Source organism: Hemicordylus capensis, chromosome 4 (assembly GCF_027244095.1).
Source record: "Hemicordylus capensis ecotype Gifberg chromosome 4, rHemCap1.1.pri, whole genome shotgun sequence".
In the NCBI taxonomy this organism is placed as follows: Eukaryota; Metazoa; Chordata; class Lepidosauria; order Squamata; family Cordylidae; genus Hemicordylus; species Hemicordylus capensis.
The window spans coordinates 119,591,968-119,611,734 of record NC_069660.1 but is presented as its reverse complement, the minus strand read 5'-3'; the positions used below and the strand labels follow the sequence as shown (position 1 = coordinate 119,611,734).

The window sequence follows — 19,767 nt, the reverse complement described above, 5'->3', positions numbered from 1 at the left end:
AGTCAGACCAAAAATTGCCCAAAATTCCTTTTAAATTATGTACTGAGTGTAATGCTAGGCTGCCCTCTCAAGGGGGGCATGACTTGTGCTTAACATGCCTTAGAGAAGCCCACAATACTTCTTCATGTAGAGTTTGCCAGTCTTTCTCGAAGCAAGCTTATCATGATAGTTCAACTACTGCTGTGCCGCCTTTGGCATCGAGACCTTCGACCTCAAATCCAACTCTCTCGGTATCGAGCCTGTGTCAACTCCAGGAGTGGCCCCTCTTTCCCTGGCACTGACACCAATGAAATCTCCATTGACACCGACAGTAAGAGAGTTAACCTTGACACTCAGCATGCCAATTTTGATGGAAATCGTGATTCCACATTGTCAGATACCAATCACTTTCGAGATCGAGGATCCTGACTTGGTGGATGCGGAAGGTGATGGAGCTTTGGACCCCGACACAGCACAGTCTTTGCTTTCTATGTTAGATTCCAATAATACTACCCCTTCAAACTTTATTATTTTTATTTAGTTAGTTAGTTAGTTAGTTAAATTTCTATACCGCCCTTCCAGAAATGGCTCAGGGTGGTTTACACAGAGAAATAATAAATAAATAAGATGGCTCCCTGTCCCCAAAGGGCTCACATTCTAAAATGAAACATAAGATAGAAACCAGCAACAGTCACCGGAAGTACTGTGCAAGGGGTGGATTCCCAAAATCTGCAGCGCATGATTTCAATGCCTCAAACTCTGACAGACCCACCTACTTCTCAGCAACGTACACCTGCGTGCTGTGCACTTACAGCTGCACATCTGGCTACTACAACTAGTTAGCATACCTGCGGCTTCTCTCACTACACACCTTCCTCTACCCAACCATGTGGCTTTGCCCAGGATTCTCCTGGGCTAGCGTATGATTACCAGGAAGACAGGTCGTGAAAATCCATATTTGAGCGACAGAATCCGCTGACGACTGCTTACTCTCAGCCTCTTCGGGTGCAGCTGCAAAGGATGCTTCCATGCCTGAGACAGTAAGGAAGGTTGTACCTGCAGTGGAGGCCACTCAGACCCATATGGAGCCGCCTTTCCAGCCACCTAAACATATGATGACATCTAAACAACTCAGATGAGAGTGAGACAATAGACAACAGCTGCTGTACAGGCTGATCCTCTGGAACCTGAGGCTCCCATGCTCCAGGAACTATCTGCTCAGGCGCTTGAGCCGGACTCCTCTCCAGCACCTTCTGGGAGTCATCACAGCTCTTCTGACAGTTGACCCAGATCCCTCTCCAGACGTTGTGACACCTTCACATCCTGATAGAGGATATGAAGGCCTACCATGTTCAATTAAAAGGTATGGTGGAGACATTGGGACTTAATCTAAAAACACAGGCAGCTACTGTCGACGACCCCATATACAACTTTATGGCCAAGGCAATGTTGGCGCAACCAGACACTTTACCTCTTCTGCCAGTAATTTCAAAAGTGACGCAGTGTGCATGAGAAGTGCCATATACATCCACACCTACGTCAAAGAGATTGAAAGGCCTTTACAGAGTGCAAGAGGCTGAAAACACATACCTGTTGAGACATCCAGTACCCAATTCACTTGTTATAGACTGTGCTACCTCCTCCAGATCCAGCAGACAACGCATGACTCCTGCGAATAAAGAGGGCAGAAAGTTAGACGTACTTGGGGGAAACATCTACTCCACTTCATGCTTATCAGTAAAAATAATCATGTAGGCAATTACTCAGCCTGCATAACCAAAGACAACCACTGTCTCTGGGATAGCTTGGAACAAGAAATAGACAACCTTACTCCAGAGGAGTTTCAAAGTGCATTTTAAAAACACCCATGATAAAATCAGCAGCTGTGACACTACAAGAACTAAGTATGGCTAAACACCTGGCTGAGGCTGAGTCCAGGTCAATGACCACATCAGTCACTTTAAGGCATCATGCATGGCTCAGATCGGCCTCCCTTCAATATGACGAGAAAGATAAGATTGAAGGTCTACCGTTTCATGGAAAGGGTTTGTTCTCAGAACAAATGGACTTGACTATGGAAAAACTTTAGAAGTCGAAGTTCACGGTGAAGACTTTTACATCTGCATCCACGTCCTACGGTACTACAGAATTCAAACCTTATAACAGGTTGTGTTCTAATTATAGGCAGCAGGACTGCAGAGATTTCAAAAAGTCTTTCCAACTATACAATAAAAAGCAATACCAATCAAAAAACAAAAACAGCCAGGGCCAGCATAATAAACAGGTGGAGGCTCAGAAGCAACACCTTTTGAGGTCAATGACAGCCCATCGCACCATTTATCAACAAGAGACTCAAGCCCAATTCAAAGATCAGCCTACCCCAACCATGTAGCTTTGCGTTTAACTCCCTGCAGCACCTGTCAGGCTTCAATAACATCTTCAGCCATCAACAACATCAGATTGGCCAGCCATGCCCATGCATGGCACCAAATAACATTGGATCCAATGTACAGAGGGGTACGTTTTGCACAGGTGACTCCTGCACTACAGAAGGAGGTGCAAGAGTTGTTGAACAAGAGAATGTGTGTTCAGGTGCGGTTGGCACAGAGGCGGGAGGGATTCTACTCCTGCTGCTTTCATATCCCCAAAAGGGATGGTGGAATACAACCAGTAATGGACCTGAGACATCTGAACAAGTTCACACAGGTGAAAAAGTATCGAATGATGGCGCTGCAAGACATTCTGCCGCTTCTACATCAGGAATGGTGGCTTGCAATGTTAGACCTGCGAGATTCTTATTTTCACCTAGGGATCAGGCCATCACACCGCAAATATCTGAGATTCATGGTGGGCAACTCAATTAACCAATATCATATGCTACCATTTGGCTTCCTCACTGCCCCCCAAATCTTCATAAAGTGCACGGCTGCAGTTGTGGCACACCTCAGGACCAGGGCACTGGCAATTGTATCCTTACCTAGATGACTGGCTACTAGCATCAGAAGACAGGGGAGGGTTACTTTCTCAGATACAATGCTTACTGCACTTTCTCCAAACCCTTGGGATAGAGGTCAACTGGAAAAAATCCCATCTGACTCCAGTGACATCAATCCTGACATCAAGATAGGGGCTATCCTGGACATGCGAACAAGGAAGGCCTACTTACCGCAGGAGAGATTCCAAGCCATCTCGGAGCTTGTACATCAGTTCATGTCAAATCCATCACAACGCATGAGGCAGGTTCAATGCCTCCTAGGCCTCATGGCCTCTTGCAAGACTTCACACGCCTGAAAATGAGGAAGTTGCAATTATGGTTATTATTCACCTCCCGACTGAATGTGGACAGATCCCCAAAATGCTTGAACATACCACCTCAAATACTCTAGTCCTTGGTTTGGTGGACTCACGCAGAAAACCTGCTTCAAGGCATCTTGTTTCAACTGGAATCTCCTGCAGTGTGGGTGACAACAGACACCTCAATATTGGTATGGGGAGGTCACTGCACTGACAGCACAGTACAGGGACAATGGAGCTACCAGCAGAGACAGCTCCACATCAGTTTCTTGGAGCTCCTGGCGGTGTTTCAAGCTATAAAAGCATTTCTGCCTATGTTGAAGGGGGAAACAGTGCAGTTGCGATTGGAAAATACTACTAGAAAGCCTATCTAAACAGGCAAGTGGGGATGGTGTCCAGGTCGCTCTGTGTGTTGAGCGTTCAGATATGGCACTGGTGCATCAGAATCAGTATCGCTCCCCAAGCCATACATATAAAAGGGATGGACAATGTTCTTGCCGATGATCTGAGTCGCTCGTTTACCAGGGAAGAGAGACACAAGTGGGAATTGAGCGACAAGTACCTAATTCCAATATTCAGGTCTTGGGGGTACCCCAAAATAGACTTGTTTGTGAGGGCCCACAATACCAAGTGTAAAATATGTTGTTCAAGTGTGGGTCATGACCCACAGTCAATAGGGGACGCGTTCCAAATAGACTGGTTCCAACACCTGTTGTTCATCTATCCACCTCTACCATTTATAGGGAGGGTAGTTGCATGGCTTCTGGCTGTCCAGACTACATGTATGCTGATAACACCATGGTGGCCCCGACAGCCAATGGTGTTTTTTTATCTACTCAGGCTGTCCAATCACACATACAGGAGGCTTCTGCAGTTCCTAGATCTACTGTCACGGGAAGGCGGGCAGGTGCTGCACCCAGAGGTGCCCATGCTGAGACTAACAGCCTGGAGGATAGGCTTTTAAGAAAGGTCTTGCTTAACCAAAGAAAGCCTTCAACTAGAAAGAACTATGCAAGTAAATTGAAGCAGTTCAGGTGATATGCGGCTTTGAATGGTTTCCGCCCTTTGAAAGCCACAGTGTGCCAAATCCTCCTATATCTGACTACACTAAAGACCTCCCTGCTACCTAATGTCTCCATTAAAGTACACCTGGCAGCTGTCTCAACAAAACATCCGGACTGGGGTGGGAAGACTGTATTCCCCCACTTCAGCTGCAAGAACTTCTTGAAAGGTCTCACCAACCTATATCTGCCAGTGAAGCAGCCACTGGAGCAGTGGAGTATATCTTTGGTCGTTTCTGCTCTTAAAGTCGCCCCGTTTGATCCTCTGGCTACTGCTAACCTGAAACTGGTCTCCCTTAAGACTGCCTTTTTAGTGGCAATTACAACCGCCCACAGGGTGAGTGAGCTAACAGCCTTGAGGATGGACATACCTTACACACGCTTCTTCCTGGATAAGGTTTTACTATGCCCTGATAACACAATCTTGCCAAAGGTTGTGACAGATTTCCACATAAACCAAGATATTGTGCTACCTACTATCTTCAGCACTCCAGTGAATTCTCTTGAGAAGGTCCTGCATTCCTTGGATGTCAGGAGGACACTTATATTCTACCTGACAACTAGACAGATTGTTTGTTTATATCGTACAAAGGGAAATCACTAGGCCAGGCTTAATCCAGACAAAGGTTATCCCACTGGGTGTTAGAACTTGTCCTCATGTCTTACAAGTTGCAAAAAGTGCAGCCTCCAAAATCCATAAAAGCTCACTCAACTACGTCATGTGGCAGTTCATCTGTTGGGCATATCATTCAAGGACATCTGTAAGGCTGCAACCTGGTCCTCAGAGTTGCCCTTCATAAAGCACTATGCCATTGACTTGCGCTCTGCAGCGAAGGCAAAATTTGGGAGAGGAGTTCTTTAAAGGGTGTTGCAGTGACTACTGCTCCCACCTCCTAAAGGAGCTAACTAAACACCCATTTCTAATGGGTTCAACAGATCACAAACCAGTTAAACAGGTTGCTCACTTGTAACTTATGATCTGATAATGACCTGTTGACATCCATTAGATCCTCCCGAACCTCCCCTCTGCAGTAATATACAAGTCTGCTTCATAGAACTCACCTGGTACTACAAAGATGATCACCTGTTCCAGCAGTCGTCCAGGAACTGATGTGCTGGCGCTTCCTCCTGCCTTAGATAGCCATGTGGTCCCATGGAGCAGGGGGCAAGGCTTAACTGATGCCTCCTGGCTGTTTTTTGCAGTTTATCGCATTCCTCTTCTAAATGAATAACTTTGTCTAATGCTTTATGTTTGAGATGCCTTAAAAATGACTACACGTGGTAGGATTATTGCTTTTTGCAGTGAAGGAAAAGGGAAGCGAAGACACAACTGCCAAATTATACAGTCTGGCTTAGGAAATATACCTTCCCATTTTCCTGAGAGACTGACCAGAGGAACCTTTGTAAGCAAAGAATTTGATATTAATCAACAAAGTGACTGTTTTGGAATAATTTTCATATAGCAAGCCTACTGACAATTCACAAATGATTGGTATGACATTCTGATACTTGCAGAATAATTTTGTCCTTGAGCTACTTCTCTTAGGAAACCAGGATCATCTGGTTTCAAATGCTTTGTTAGGTGTTCTGTAGGGATAGAGTTAATTATGGTCAATATCGGTGCAGATATAATGTTGAACAAAGGAGCTTGCTGTCAATATCCATTCCCTTGACCATGGTTGATTAGCATTGCAACTGAACCAGCCCTTAGTGACATTTATTTATGACTCCTCTCTGCTTATTGACTTACACTTTAAGAACCTGAAAATTATTCTTGAGTTTTGTACATAAAACTGGGGTCAACAAATCCAGGCCCCAGATTGTCTAGAAATTTAATATGGTGTGTGAATCAGGTAATAGACCGATGTGAACAGAAGATGACAAGCAAGGTAGGGGAGAGTTGCTCCTCCCTTCTCTTGCTCATGTCCATCCATCGAAAGTAGGGGTTGGAAACCAAGGCGCTGTTGTTGAGGTAGTCGGCACCCAGAGTGACTACAGACCTCAGATCCCAGCTTGAGGCTGAGTCCATTCCCTCTGGTTGCCAGTAACTCCAGCCTGACAACAGGTTGGGGAACCCAGTGAATGACCAACCTATGTGCCTGGAGTTAATGCTGCAGCAGGGTGAGGCGGGAGAGAAGTGCAGCCGGCATGGGGTGAGAAGCCCCCGCCGCCCCCACAACCCTGCTGACCATCACTGCCCTGGGCCTTCTGTATGCAATTCATCTGAGCTGAAGCCCTGAAGGACTTTGCTGTTGAAGGGAGCTGGGCAGGCTGCACAGGGTGTAGGTATATCTGGTTACTTGTTTCTGCTATGGTGTGAGAAAGCACCTGCAAATGGGTTTTGCAAGACGTTCCCTGTTAAATACACGCTCTTTAGTGATGGCTGAATTATATGACTTAATTAAGGCAGTACAAACCCTTATCCTGAAACTAGCTTGATTGGAAAGTGCAGTAAATTATTCATCTCAAGGTTTTCTTTCAGAACTGACACATTTATTTCAGTTGTGTGATTCATGTTTGTGCCAAACACATTTGCTAAGGAGCATCTGTATTTCTTTAAATTTGTAAAGATCGCAGTTTTGCTCTCAGTTCTGTAAATGATATTTGTTCTTGCAACTTTATGCTACTAACTACTAGTTAAAGACTGCCATTCATTTTAGCACTTACATAGTAATAGTGAACAAGCTGGGCACTTTTCCACACAGATTTTGATTTTAGTACTATCGTGTTTCAGAAAACTTGTGATCTAATATGAGAATGTTTTGGAGATTTCCTGATCCCTGAGCAGGGTTTAAAAGTAATCATTGGTGGTTTAAAACAACAACACTTAAAGGATATCCCTGATTCAAGATCTTAGCAAACCTTTGCATACTTAACTGTGAGAATGGACTTACATGCCCTTATTGTATGCACTTACTTACTTACTTATTTATTTGAACTTTTATACCGCCCCTCCAAAAGGCTCAGTAAATAAGGGCAGTGTTGTAGACACTGCCTGCTTTTCTCATGTTGTGTCAATTTCCTGTGGGTGTTTACTTTCTGTTGTAAGACTTACTGCCAGTCAGCACCTTTCTTATTTCAAAATCCATTAATGTATGAGTAATATATTAGTCAGGGTTAGTTGTGTCAAAAACCATCCAAGTGAGTAGAATAATGCTAGCTCCGATCTGGGTGTAGCCATGTATTTTAAAATGGTATTTATGTGGGACAAGTTGCATCAGAATGTAGATGGAGATGCATATTTACATGTCCACTCAATCAAAAGCAGTGCAGTGTGGATAGACAGCATCTGTACTCAGATGTACATCCTGTGTCCATCAAGCAGTGTATGTGTGGAAGCCTGCTTCTCTGCATGGATCTCCTTAGTTGGATTGGAACAGTTGTACGTATTTTTACATCATGTTCAATACTTTTCTCTCAACATTTTTGTGCCAGATATGCTTATCTCTTCTCTGTTCTGATCTAATAAAAGGAAAACACTGTGTAAGGACTGTATTAATTATCTTGCTTGCAGATAATGGTGGGAATGGCACAGGACACTTCTTCCCCCATCGTAAGCCCCTAAAAAGAGTTGACAAGAAATTTTTTTGTGTGATCTAAATCTTCAGCATGCCATATTGAACATTCATAGTACCTTTAATTGCTTGTTCTTTTGGAGACCTAGAACCTAAGAAGGACCCCACTGGATCCGACCAAAGACCCATCTAGTCCAGCATCCTGTTTCGCATAGTGGCCAACCAGGTGGGGCATATAGGTAGATAGCCCTCTTCCTCTGTGGCTTCTCAGGAACTAGTATTCATAAGCATACTGCCTCTGAATTTGGAAGTCGCATATAGCCTTTATGACTAGTAGCTATATAGTCTTATTCTCCATGAATTGATCTAATTTCCTTTTAAAGTCATTTAGGCTAGTGGTCATCTAGGCTAGTAGTCAGTTAATTCTGTAAATTTTGTGCTGTATGAAGAAGCACTTTATTTTGTCTGCCCTCCTATATCTCCTGCCAATCCATTTTATTGAATGACTTAGTGTTACAGGAGTGCTATATTCTAACACCATTTGGGTGATAGGGAGAAACCTCTATTAAGGAAACTGGTTTCCCATTGGTTCTGACAAAGTACAGTTTTTTCAACAACTAGAAGCAGAACGTAATGGAGTTTTTAAAAAAAATTTAAATTATTATGTATAGTACAGGAATGACACATTAGGGGCTACAAAGCAGCTGAGTCTTTAATAATTATTAGTAAGTCTTTGGGAATTGAGATTAATGCTGAAATTTCCACAGTGCAGACATCCTCACCAGGCACTTGCTGATGCTCCATTACAGTATTTATAACCCTTTCACTATTTCCCTTCATTAGCTTCTCATTTACTCAATATCCAGTCTGACAGCAGTACTTTTAAAGGAGTGAGCTTGTGAGTGAGTACTTGTCTAGTCAGGACTGATCTCTAGTTCATAGCACCAGAATTCCTTCCCAGAAAATAAGCAAATAAGTGCTCTACAAGGTGAAGGACTGGGATGGCAGCTGAAGGCTTTAGGAAAACCATGAATTTGTAGGAGGCTGGAGGTATATGCTCAAGGGTATATCCTGTACTCCTCTTCATGCTGAAACTCCTATAACTTTATGGGACATAAAGAAAAGTTCCTAGAAACTCTCGTCATAATGGAGTTACCAAGAGACTATTTCAAAGCCTACAGATGTTCCAGAATTGGACTGGTATGTTAAAATGAAAAGGAAATGAAGGGTCAACTGAGAATAGTTTGTTTCTTCACTTAGGATGTGTTTGAGGTAAGAATCATATATGTTGCTGTCAAAAGAACGTGCCCCCCACCCCACCCCACCAACTATTTCTGCTTCATCTTGCCAAAGGGAATCCCTCTGTTTATCTCTTGCTGACAGAATTGAACTAGAGCTGTTCTTCTGACCTTGTCAGGAGAGGTTTGACCTTCCTTCCTTCCTTCCTTCCTTGGCAAAGAAGTGGGAACATGTTTGTTTTTAAAGGGTTAGTGGCTTTTTGGCAAGTGCACAGCAAATAAAACCTTTGCAAGTATGTAAAAGCGTGTAATGAGAATATAAAAATACAGAGTTAAGATCTTTGTTTTATCTCCCAGGGTATGATAATTGAGAGAGTAACCTCAACTTTCTCTTACTCATGGAAAGAGACATGCCAAATGAAATGAATACATGGAAGTAACAATTCTTTTTAGCAAAGTTTCAGTTTCTCCACAGTAGATTAGAGGGTTTGTGTTTCTATTCCAAATGCCATTGTCATGAAAAGAAAAACTGTTGAAACGTTTTTGATAAATAGAACATCACCTGCACGTCCACCAGTGTGCTATATGCTACAGAATGCAACTGCTCTGGATGTAACATTCAGTAAGTTGTTAGACTTTAATACACAATTTAGAAATTTAGAAGTCAGCAGTCACAATGGAGGTTGGACTACTTGTTGCAAAGGTTGCTAGAACATTTCTGTCAAGGAAATATGTTCTATGGAGAAAAAGAAAAATCTAATGCAAGGATATTAGGAGGAGGAGAAAGCTTCTGAATCTATAAACATGGTACCTTAACACCCCAAGGCCGCAGTCTGGAAGATATTACATTGTGTGTGTTTAATTATCTTGCATATGTCACCATGATGAGAATTGAAATATCCTCAGCATTCTTTAAATTGTCACCTTGGCATTCGGTATTCACTGAAATTTCAACTGTGTTTTTACTGAGGAAGGTGAATATATATAAAATTTACATCCACATGGAGGGTCTTATTTGGAGGTTTGAAGCAGACACAGTGCTGAATTGGGGATTATACAGCATTTGCAGATTTGGAATGTCTGGCCTGGTTCCAAGACTCTCTTTGGCCGATATGAACCCGCCACCTGCAGAAACCAACAAGGTTCATTGTGTCACCCAGGGATCAGATAGAGCTCTATGTAACTGTATCCTCTGCATCCTGGTCTGCCTCTGAATCCACTCAGTAAGCTTCACATACTCATAAAATTTAGAGTTTTTCTATAGTAAACTATTGAGCCTAATGAGAAATCAGTGTAGCCTTAACATTCAAGGTGTGTGATTTTTCCACCTAATATCCATGTGATTTGCAGTGAATATCCCAAACTGATTTGGTCTGTTTTGGGCAAAGTAACGCAGTGTCTAAGATGCCAGAATCTATTAGTTACAACATAGGAAGCTGCTGTATACTGAGTCAGACCATTGGTCTATCTAGCTCAGTGTGGTCTACACAGACTGTCAGCGGCTTCTCCAAGGCTGCAGGCAGGAAGCTCTCTCGGCCCTATCTTGGAGAAGCCAGGGAGGGAACTTGGAACCTAGGTGTTCTTCCCAGAGCAGCTCCATCCCCTGAGGGGAATATCTTACAGTGCTCACACATCAAGTCTCCCATTCATATGCAACCAAGGCAGACCCTGCTTAGCTAAGGGGACAAGTCATGCTTGCTACCACAAGACCAGCTCTCTTGGTGCTACAAAAAATGCACAGTTAGATCTGAAGTTGACTCATTGGCCTAAGTTCTGGTGATGTATCAGTGACATATGTTGGAATGAAGGTGCATAAGAATTTGCTTAATTGACAAGGACCACTCCTTAAAAGAGTAAGTCTTGCTTAATAAATACGAGGCCAGAGGTACAGGTAGACCTCACTATACACAGATCCAGCATCCATGGTTTTGTGTATCCACAGTCAGGTAATTGACACCTGACCTCGGCATACGATGGGAGCAGAGGGAATGGCAGAAAAGGGGTTAATTCTGTGGGTTGAGGGTGGCCAGAAATGACCTTGGAGGTCATTTCCAGCTGCTATTTTAGGGAGTAGAACCATTTTGTGGCTCGTTAGTTAAACAAAAAAACCCTTGATTTTTCATGGAATTTCAGGAACTTTGGGTCGGGATCGGGGGTGATCCTTGGACTCCAGAAGGCCCACAGACCATGGTAGGGCATTTTATTTGGCCTATATTTGCATTTTGGGGCAATTTTTTTGTGATTTTTAAGAATGTATAGGAACCTAACTCCCATGATCCCACAGACTCAGTGCTTCATCTGCAGTTTCATTACCCACTGTAGTATGCAGGAACAGAACCCCTGTGCATAATGAGGTCCACCTGTACTAAGATCTCTGCTTCAAAGACATCTATAAGGCCAAAAAGAAAAACCCTACGAATGTTAGGCCCTGATTTAATATATCCTAGTCTACCCCTTAACAAACTGTATAGTTAATCACTAGAACGTCTTTAAAAAACTTCTTCATCCCAAAGGAGAGCTGCTTCTGGGGATGAATAGTTGGCTGAATCAAAACAAAACACTTGTTTTCTTTACTATAATATTTTTTGATAGAAAGACTTATTTGACCACAACAGTCTCCAATAAGTCTAACCTAGGTTCCCAAGTTCCTGTTCCAGAAAATGCCAGACTTGGCTTCTGTGACTACATATGTAAAGTAGTCACAGAATTGAGGCTGTTGGAGGCACATGCAGACAGTGAGACCAACAGCTCGCAGCCGTGATAATCACCTGCAAGAGTTGTGGGTCATGTATCTCCCAGCTCCATGCCTGCTTTAAAGTAGTTTGAGTTGATATCCAGAACCAATCCCACTTTGAATTGTTTGCAAGCTGTAGTTGGAAAAAGCCAGGATTTGCTAGCTTTGAACATGATGGCAAATCCCAGCTTGTTCAAACCACCACCAAAAGCAGAAATCTTCCTCTCATCATCCATAGTGTGACAGATCTAGGCTCACAATTGTCCCACTAAACCATGATCACAATTGTCCCACTAAACCATGGTCTCTCGGAGAGGAGAGCTGGTCTTGTGGTAGCAAGCATAATTCCCCTCATGGGATGGAGCTGCTCTGGGAAAAGCAGAAGGTTCCAAGTTCCCTCCCTGGCTTCTCCAAGATAGGGCTGAGAGAGCTTCTTGCCTGCAACCTTGGAGAAGCCGCTGCCAGTCTGTGAAGACAATACTGAGCTAGATAGACCAATGGTCTGACTCAGTATATGGCAGTTTCCTATGTTCCTATGATATTCTGAACTGTGCCTGCATTGAACTTATTTTGTGTTACTCAAGTGTGTATCATGCACTTCAGATTAAAACATAGAAGCTGAGACTTTTCTGACCGTATTCTATATCTTAAACTCTTCCACCTTTCCCTTTGCTCATGTCCTGTAGCTTCTCTGCATCTGTTCCTTCTGGTTCCATTGCTTGTTTTCTTCTGGAGCCTTTATCCCATCTGTTACAACATCTAGGCTAGCAAACAACCATTCCTGGCTCAGCTCCTCATTTCTAGATTCATTGAGATCTCAGTCTTGATGGGATGTTTCCTTTTTATTATTGACGTCCTGTAGCTCCTCTACATCTAAGCTTGCTAATTTTGTGGCTTCTTGGATTCCTCTGGAGCCTTTAACTCATCAGTTCCTGCATCCGGGTGAACAAATGACCCCTGGCTTAGTTCTTCTTTTCCAGGCTTCTCAAGGAGACCTGGGTCCTGACAAGCTGCTTCCTATTTATGCATATCTTGAGCTTTGCATAAGCTTTGCTGGACCCATCCTACTTCCTGACTTTCCTAGAGCATCACATTAAGTGTTTCTCCATAATTTCTTTAGGGTTTGGAGAAATATGATTTATATTTCGAAGTTTACTTACCCCCTCCAGTCTTGACAGGTTGCTTCCTATTTACTGTTAAATGCTGCTTGGTTTATGTAAGGCCATGCTAGGTTCAGTAAATTCATCAAGTATCTGAAATGTGCTCACATTACCCAATGGTTGCTACATTCACCACAGGATAAGGAATTGTAAAAAAGGAAAGATTGTGCTGTCAAGTCAGTGTCGACTCCTGGTGACCACAGAGCCATGTGGTTTTCTTGGTAGAATACAGGACGGGTTTACCATTGCCTCCTTCTGTGCAGTATGAGATGATGCCTTTCAGCACCTTCCTATATCGCAGCTGCCCAATATAGGTGTTTCCCATAGTCTGGGAAACATACCAGTGGGGTTTCGAACTGACAGCCTCTTGCTCCCTAGGCAGGTTGCTTCCCCGCTGCACCATGTACATGTCCCTAAATATGTTAATTAAAATTGATTGAGATAACACAATCTCAACTTCCCCCTACTAGCTGAGCAGAGAGGCAACTTTTAAAAGTGATTATTCTCTTTATTTACCAGGGGGAGAGCAACCGGCCCTATCCATCCCTAGCACAGCATCCCTCCAGTCATCATTGCTAATGTCTATCTTATGTGTGTGTGTTTTTAATTGTCAGCCCTTTGGGGACAGGGAACCATTTTGATTGATTGATTTGTTTATATCTATGTAAACTTTGCTTTGGGAACTTCTGATGAAATGCGGTATATAAATATTCATCATATTTGTATAAAGAAGAGTAGACACTGTTAAAGAGAGAGTATGTGGGAATGAGAGGAATGGCTCAGTTTCAATTAACTGTTCCAAACTCCAGAAGGGGAAACCAGGTACTATCCAAGCCTGCACTGGATTTTTAGCATTCTGTTTATTAACATAAGGCACCTAATGGTTCAGTGGGGAAGTGACTTGGCTAGGGAGCAAGAAGTTGTTCGTTCGAATCCCTACTGGTATGTTTTCCAGGCTTTGGGAAACACCTATATCGGGTAGTAGCAATATAGGAAGATGCTGAAAGTCATCATCTCATACTGATGGAGTTATCATTGCCTCCTCAGTATGATACTGAGGAGGCAATGATAACTCCATCAGTATGAGATGATAATGATAAACCCCTCCTGTATTCTACCAAGAAAACCACATGGCTTTGTAGACGCCAGGAGTCGACAACGAATCGGTAGCATGATCTTTGCTTTCTTTCTTTTATTAACATAAATGGATTTGAAAACAGATTTTAAAAGGAATTTTTATATTTTTAACATATTTGTAACTTTAGTTATCTCTCTGCTTCATTGTTTTCAGTTTGTTTCCATTGTGTTTCATGTACTGGCTTTTTGAGATGCTTTTTTCGAGTTACTCTCTCATTTCCTCTGCTAACATGGAACCATCTATGACTCTTCTACCTTTCTCCCTTCTCAGTTTAAGTTGGTTTGTTAAAGTTTGCTCTTTTGAACACTGCAGTATTAAAAGTCTCATTATTCAGCATGACATTTTGGATGGAAGATGTAGAGAGATGCTTGCTTTGTTTTGATTACACTGTTCTATGGGATTCCCCCACAATATTTCTTATTTCCTCCTATTGTGCCTCATATTTTCCTACCATCTGCTTTCCTGAGATTTGGCTCCATTGTACTGCTACCTTATGTTAACTCTTTCTCAGCTACACTGAATATGATGACTGGCATATAGAGATGCAGATTTTTGGGCAAGAAACAATTGTTGCTAACTGAGAGGTGGCTTGGGGATGTTTTGGTCTTGGGTTAGTCTCTGAAATGTATACACTGGATCCTGGACCACAACCTTCGGTGCCATCTGATGAATAATTGCGACTGTTGAAGTAAGAAACTGTTTAAGGCACTCGGCATCCTGTGTAAACATAAAACTCTTCTTTTTTTCTTTCTGCCCGATGTCCTGTAGCTCCCCTGTATCTAGCCTTACTAGTTTTATGACTTGTTGAATCCCACTGGAGCCTTTAACTCATCAGTTCCTGCATCTAGGCTAACAAATGACCCCTGGCTCAGCTCCTTCTTTCCAGGCTTCTCAATGAGATCTGGATCCTGACAGGCTGCTTCCTATTTATGCATACCTTGTGGTTTGCGTAAGCTTCGCTGGACTCTTCCCTGTTTCTTGCCTTTTCTAAAGCATCAAACTTTCCATCTGTCCTCCCCCTGCTCCCAGTGCTACATGAACAGCAGAAAAGATAGTGTGGGACAGGAAAGCTTTTCCATCTCCTTCTTCAAAAGTGCTTATTTTGCCTCCCGCGCCCCCATCATACCTGCTTTAATTTGTTTTCTTTGCTCTAAGCAATGTTTTTTTTCTTTTTTGTTCAACTCCTAAACGTTTCCATAATTTCTGGAGCTTTGAGAGAAATGTGATTTGTACTTGTAAGGTGACTTATCCCATCTCATCCTGAGTACCCTGAGTGTCATGCCAGCAGTCCATCAGGTCTTCAAGTTGGTGTATGTTAATATAGAATCCATCCAGGTTTTCCTCCTGGGTGAATAAGGTGACCTAGCATGTGTTACTGAAAACTGGCCTTAGTAGTAGTAGTAGTAGTAATAAATATGATTTCTATACTACCCTTCCAAAAATGGCTCAGGGCGGTTTACACAGAGAAATAATAAATAAATAAGATGGCTCCCTGTCCCCAAAGGGCTCACATTCTAAAAAGAAACACAAGATAGACACCAGCAACAGTCACTGGAGGTACTGTGCTGGGGGTGGATAGGGCCAGTTACTCTCCCCCTGCTAAATAAAGAGAATTACCACGGTAAAAGGTGCCTCTTTGCCCAGTTAGCAGGGGATATGCCTTATGGCAGGTAGAGTTAACCTACCCTAATTATGTCTGTCTATGTTCACAGTTCAACAGCAGCCTAGAATTGTTGGACAAAGTAGCGGAATCACTGTGGTCTACCATGACTTCCTCTCCCTCTCTGGACATTCTGTCTGACATCATCTAATTTTGAGTGTGGGTTTCTGAGACAGAATAGAGATTCCAGTAGTTTGGGTTTCTGAGACAGAATAGGGATTCTATTGGTATATCACCCATCCTGCTGCCTAACAATCTAAGCTGATGAAGTGGGAGTGGTGTAGAGAGCACCCAGGTTTGTTACCTAGAGAGACTTCCACATTCATGCTGAGGTCCCTTTGTCTGATACTGCTCAGGAATTTGGGTCTGTCTCAAATTATATCTGATCCAGGGTTACTAAAAATAGATGGTTTTTAAAAATAAAAAAATGGATTTTTTAACATTTAAATCAGATTTTTAACATTTAAATTGGATTTTATTTTTTTAATCATTAAAAAAAGAACCTAGGTCAAAGATATCATCATCATCATGTATATTAAACATCTAATTAAATTCTATGAACATGTTAAGAGCAGTATATGGGGATGATGGATAACAAACCTGAGCAATCCTATTCTGCAGCTGTAGCACACGTGCATGCATACATGTGTGTGCACAGTAAAGCTCTTGCCCCCACCCCCCAAGTGCAAACACAAAAAGAAAAGGTGTTTAATAAATGAATAGACTGGTGATTCAGTCAAAGCCTTAGTGACCTCTGAAATGAGAAAATGGCTTGGGCAATTGAGAAGATTGTTCCTAGACATGCTCCTCCACTAGCTAGGGTGTGGTCAACTCCTTGGTTCTCTGAAGAGAGTAGAACAGTGGAACAAGGAACAACAAGTAGCACACTAATAGTAGAAATTTTGTGACAGATCTGACCGGTCACAGATGGCAGCTCACCCTAGAGCCTATTCTGTGACAGGATGGTGGGCAGGGGGTGAGGAGTATAATTCATCATCAAGAGTAAAATAATATGCATCTTAAACACAGACAAGAAAACACCAAGGTATCTTAGACAATTGTGTCTCCTAGAAGAATGTTCATGACCAGGGGTCAAGAACATAACATAAGAACAGCCCTGCTGGATCAGGCACAAGGCTCATCTAGTCTAGCATCCTGTTTCATACAGTAGCCCACCAGATGCCTCTGGAAGCCCACAGGCAAGAGGTATGTGCATGCCCTCTCTCCTGCTGTTGCTCCCCTGCTACTGATATTGAGAGGGATCGTGCGTCTGAGGCTGGAGATGGCCCACAGCTATCAGACTAGTAGCCATTGATAGACCTGTACTCCATGAATCTGTCTAAACCCCTTTTAAAGCCATCCAAGCTGGTGGCCATCACCACATCCCATGGCAAGGAATTCCTTAGATTAATTATGTGCTGTGTGAAAAAGTACTTCCGCTTGTCGGTCCTAAATTTCCCAACCTTCAGTTTCATGGGGTGACCCCGGGTTCTAGTGTTGGGACAGAGGGAGAAAATTTTTCTCTGTCAACCCTCTCCACTCCATGCATAATTTTATTCACATCAATCATGTCTCCCCTTAGTCGCCTCTTTTCCAAGGTAAAGAGCACCAGATGCTGTAACCTAGCCTCATAAGGGAGGTGCTCCACCACGACCCCAAGATCTCTCTCCTGGTCATTCACCAACAGCTCAGATCTCATCAGCGTATATGTGAAGTTGGTGTTTTTGGTCCCAGTGTGCATCACTTTACACTTACTTATATTGAATCTCATTTGCCATTTTGTCGCCCAGTCCCCCAGTTTGGAGAGACCTTTTTGGAGTTCCTCACAATCCACTGTGGATTTCACTACCCAGAATAGTTTAGTGTCATCTGCAAATCTGGCCACTTCGCTGGTTACCCCAACTTCTAGATCGTTTATGAACAACTTAAAGAGCACTGGTCCCAGTACCGATCCCTGGGGGACCCAACTTCCTACCTACCTCCATAGTGAAAACTGTCCATTTATTCCTATTCTTTGTTTCCTGTCCTTCAGCCAGTTACCGATCCCCACATGAACCTGTCCCCTTATTCCATGACTGCTAAATTTACTCAAGAGCCTTTGGTGGGGAACTTTATCAAAAGCTTTTTGGAAGTCCAAGTCTTCTATGTCAACCGGATCACCTTTATCCACATGCTTGTTGTCACTCTCAAAGAACTCCAAAAAGTTAGTGAGGCAAGACTTTCCCTTGCAGAAGCCATTCTGGTTCTCCTTCAACAAGGCCTGTTCTTGTGTATGTTTAACAATTTTGTCCTTAAGTGTGCTTTTCATCAATTTACCCAGCCCTGAAGTGAAGCTAACCAGCCTGTAATTTCCTGGATCCCCCTGGATCCCTTCTTGAAAATTGGAGTCACATTAGCTACTTTCCAGTCCTCTGGCCTCATTGTAGGGATAAGTTATATATTTTTGCTAGGAGATCGGCAATTTCACATTTGAGTTCCTTTAGAACTCTTGGGTAGATACCATCTGGCCCCGGTGATTTGTTAATTTCTAGTTTTTCAAGACAGTTTAGAACATCTTCCCTTGACACCTCAAATTCACCCAGTTCCTCATCCGCTAAACCTGAAAAACACAATTCTGGAGCAGGTATATGGTCAGTATCCTCCGCCGTGAAGACAGATGCAAAGAACTCATTCAGCTTCTCTGCAATCTCCTTATCCTCCTTAACAATCCCTTTCACACCCTCATCATCTAAGGGTCCAACCACCTCCCTGGCAGTTTTTCTACTTCTGATATATTTAAAGAAGTTGTTGTTATTCCCTTTGACACTTCTAACTATATGCTCCTCAAACCCTCTCTTTGCATCTCTTATTGTGTCCTTGTATTTCTTTTGCCAGAGTTTATGTTGGCTCTGTTCACCAGCCAGACAAAAAAAGTTACTTGTTGAGTTATGTTGGTACATTACCCATCAGTATTTGTTTCACTCATCAGACATCATTTTTCACTTGTCACAGAGAAATAGACTAGTGAGTTTCCTGAGTCCTGTTCATAACACATTTTCAGATTCACAAATGTTATTCAGACATTATATACACTGTGTAGGAAACTTTCTTCTCAATCATGCAGGGCTTTACAATTTCCAGGCACCAGCTTGCCATCGCATGGTACCTGAGCCAGGCAATGGACAGACAGGACCAGAAAGAGACTGAGCAAACCAGGCAGGAGCAGGTTGCCCCTTCCTCCTTCTAGTCATGTTGATCTGTCACAGATATCATGCTTAAATTTCCAGGTGCCATGGTAGGAGACCTGGGCTTGTGGTAGCAAGCATGAATTATCTCTTGCTAAGCAGGATCTGCCCTGGTTCACATTTGGATGGCTAACTACATGTGAGCACTGTAAGATATTTGTGCATGGGAGCAACAGCAGGAGATAGGGCATGCACATACCTCTTGCCTGTGGGCTCTCCTGTGGCATCTGGTGGGCCACAGTGTGAAACAGGATATTGGACTAGATGGACCTTGTGCCTGATCTAGAAGGGCTGTTCTTATGTTCTTATATTCCCCTTAGGGAAGGGATCGATAGCTCTGTGGACGAGCATCTGCATGCTTGCAGAAGGTCACTTCCTGACACCTCCAGGAAGGGCTGAGAATCCTGAGCTAGATAACTTGGTACAGTATAAGACATCTTCTTGTTAGTGGTCCTTTTGTTCTCCACACTTTGGATGTCTGCGCGTATATAAAAAGGATGTCGGAACCTTCTAGAGCTATAAGCTTTTTGGCTGTAGCCCCTTCCCCTTGGTGGCTCACATATAGTCCCTCACAGATTACCTCCTTCAGTCTTCTTCCCACCACAGCGATAGCGACTTCGGGAGACCTTCTGCTGCACTTCATGTGAGGAGAGCTGTCAACAAATAAAACAAACTTCTTACCCTTTTTCTTTTATTTAGTTTTTCATTTTTTCTATATGTCTATCCTCTCATTCTCCCCCCCCCCAGTCATTCTCATTTTATGT

General features: G+C 43.0%; 1 protein-coding gene across 1 annotated transcript in view; it reads left to right on the top strand.

Moving 5' to 3' along the window:
- The window catches only part of ZNHIT6 (zinc finger HIT-type containing 6), a 78,404-nt gene that overhangs the window by 26,524 nt on the left and 32,113 nt on the right, over nt 1–19,767 (top strand). The gene's annotated exons all lie outside the window — the stretch shown is intronic.